Below are 2,869 nucleotides of genomic sequence, written 5' to 3'. Positions count from 1 at the left end.
TGATGTCACTGAAGGTATATCATTTAGGGTGTGTTTGATTGGAAAAATTCTTTTAGAAAATGACGTTTTTCCACTTGAATTCCAACTTTTGGAATGTCTAATTGCCATTTTGTCGATGAAAATCATTTTCCAACCTTTGAAAATATACTTGATTTTCTTTGTTTTTGAGGAAAACGCTTTTTTTTTTTTTTTTTTTTTTTTTTGGGGAAAAACCTTTTTTTTTTTTTTTTTTTTTTTGAGGAGGGGGTAAGTTTTTGTTTTCCTCAAACAAGAAAAATATTTTCCACGTCAATCAATCTCACTCTTAATTAATCGCTTTAAATACAAACGGCAGTTTGTAGCCCAAATGCATTTGGGCCACTAATGCGATAACAGGCCCAATTTAAAGGTCATAGCCCCAAAAGGCGCCAATACATTTTTATTGGTTTAGACTCTTGCACATTCATTCATAATCTTTCGAGCTAATTCAGTACATGCGATAACAGGAGCATTCCTAGCAGTATCAGTTTGCTATCTACTTAGAATCTGGTAAGAATTCAATTGATAAAATTGCTTATTCTAGACTCAAAATCAATTATGAATAATAATGACTGACACTGTAAACCATCCGAATGAGAAGGTTTAGGTACGTTGACTTGCCATTTAAAAAAAAAAAAAAAAAATTTGCTTGCCAAACAAATAATGATATAAAAAATCACCGGAACAGTTGACTTGAATGACGGAAATTATTTCAACACTCCATCCAACCCAACGCCTGTTTGTGGGTAGATACAAGTATTTTGGAAGAATATTCTTGGGATTACTGCTGGCCGGAAACTGGCATGTACATGCTCACTGGTCGGTGAGCAGGGGCGGTGGTTGTGCGTGTGTTTCCTATAATTTCTAAGTCATAATGGTTGTGGCCAAACTTGTGGAAATGATGGAAAAGAAGAATAAGTTAATTGAAAGTGACAAAAGTAAAGTAATTTTAGTTGCACCCTGCACCTTAAAAGTGACCTTGTCCTTGTCGTTTTGGTAATACGTGGTGTGATTTTGTCTGTACCATCGAAGAATGGAAGATGGGTCCCTTTGAAAGTTGTGTTGTTAGTGCTATAAGAATGGACGGTTCTCAATTTTAAAGTGATTATCACGTGTTGATTTCTGCAACACGTACTAGATTATGACATATGAGAAGTCTGCTATAAACATTCAGCGTGTTTAAAGCCAAAATGGTCAAGTGCAACTTAAACCACACTTTATTGCATTACCTTTTAATTGTATTTTTTTCGTTAGAAACTATCATCGTTGACAAAATGTGTTAATCAATATAAGGTTAATGATAGAATATGAAGAGAAAAATGTTGAAGACATGTGCGACAATGAGTAGATAGTGGAGGCATGTAGTTCAATTAAAAAGTAATATAACAAATAAAAATTATAGTATCGATATAATTAGTGCGACTTTGAGATTTTGGTGCTTTCTTTTATATGCTGAAACGTAGAAATTTCATCACCGTTGGATGGCTTTGGTTTTGAGAGATTTCTATTAGATGCCTCATCGCGGTCTATAACTCTACTTTCTTTTATAAATCATTCCTCTCTCTTTAGATTTAGGGTTTGGGCAAATTTCTTGATTGGTTTTTCTTCCTTCTTGTCCATAAAAATTCAATGTCTAAAGAAATCTTTGTTGGATTTGTAAAGGGAACGTGATTGTAGGGTTCTTTGAGCTCTTCGAGGGAGATTTCGGGTTCGTGGGTGATATTTTGAGGCTAGCACTTTTATAAAAGGAAAGCTAATCTCTTGCATCTTAATAAGTCCTAATAAAATAAAATAGGTCATAATTATCAAATTTTAAAATAATCCAATAAATTTGTAAGTAAAAAGGAATAGTTTTGATTATTTAAAAATCACCCATCTTTTTTTATTATTTAAAAATCAAGTCTCTTTTAAACTCGTTTTTAATCATACATATTTCAATAATATCATTTCAAGTTCGTACTTTGCGAGAAAAAAATAATTTTCAATGAGCCAATTCTATTAAATCTTTATCAAACAAGCGTTAAAGTCTTCCTTCCACAACTTCGAGCCACGTGTCAAATCTCGATTAACCCTTGTAGCAATCATGTAAATTGGGTCATATTCAGGTTTTGCATTTATTCTTTGATTAATTACTTGGACTTTGATTTCCATATTGATTCAGTGATATCTAGTAAAGTGTAAGCAACATTAATAAAAACTTTGTATGGTGTATTAATGTCCTATCCTATGCATAATTATTTGCTAAAAGGGTTGGCATTAGGCAATAAAGTTTAATCAAAGCAATTGCAATTTATATAACAAAGAGAGGTTTTTTTGAAAGCTTGATTAATTAAAGCTCCATTAGGATGGAAAAATGCATTTTTCAATAATAATAATAAAAATTATCTTTGAATTGAAATGGAAATCAAAGTCCAAGTATAGTACGTAGGCTAGGACATTAATACATCATACATTAATGTAAACCCTCTCTTTTTATTAGAATATTTCTATAATTTACAATTCAATTTTCTACAAAAATATACATTTAACGTTGGTTACATTTTCTTTATACTCAAACCGAATTCGAATCATCTCTAATATTTTTACAATGATTTGAAATATTTTTTTTTATTTTATTTTGTAGAAAGTAATTATTTAAGATTACAATATTTGAGAGACTTCTCTTGAAGAGACTATTGGTAAAATTAATGTTCTATAAAACGTAAAGCGTAATTAAATTTGGAGGCAAAGTTTCAAGCTTTAAGAGCCTAGGCAATGTATAGGCCTTAAAAAAAATGTTTTCTACTTTTTTATATTACTTTAAATTTTTAATTATTATAAGAATTATTTAAGAATTAAAATAATACTGGTC

This window comes from Olea europaea, unplaced genomic scaffold (assembly GCF_002742605.1).
Source record: "Olea europaea var. sylvestris unplaced genomic scaffold, O_europaea_v1 scaffold1628, whole genome shotgun sequence".
Classification (NCBI taxonomy): domain Eukaryota; kingdom Viridiplantae; phylum Streptophyta; class Magnoliopsida; order Lamiales; family Oleaceae; genus Olea; species Olea europaea.
This window is presented reverse-complemented; position numbering follows the sequence as displayed.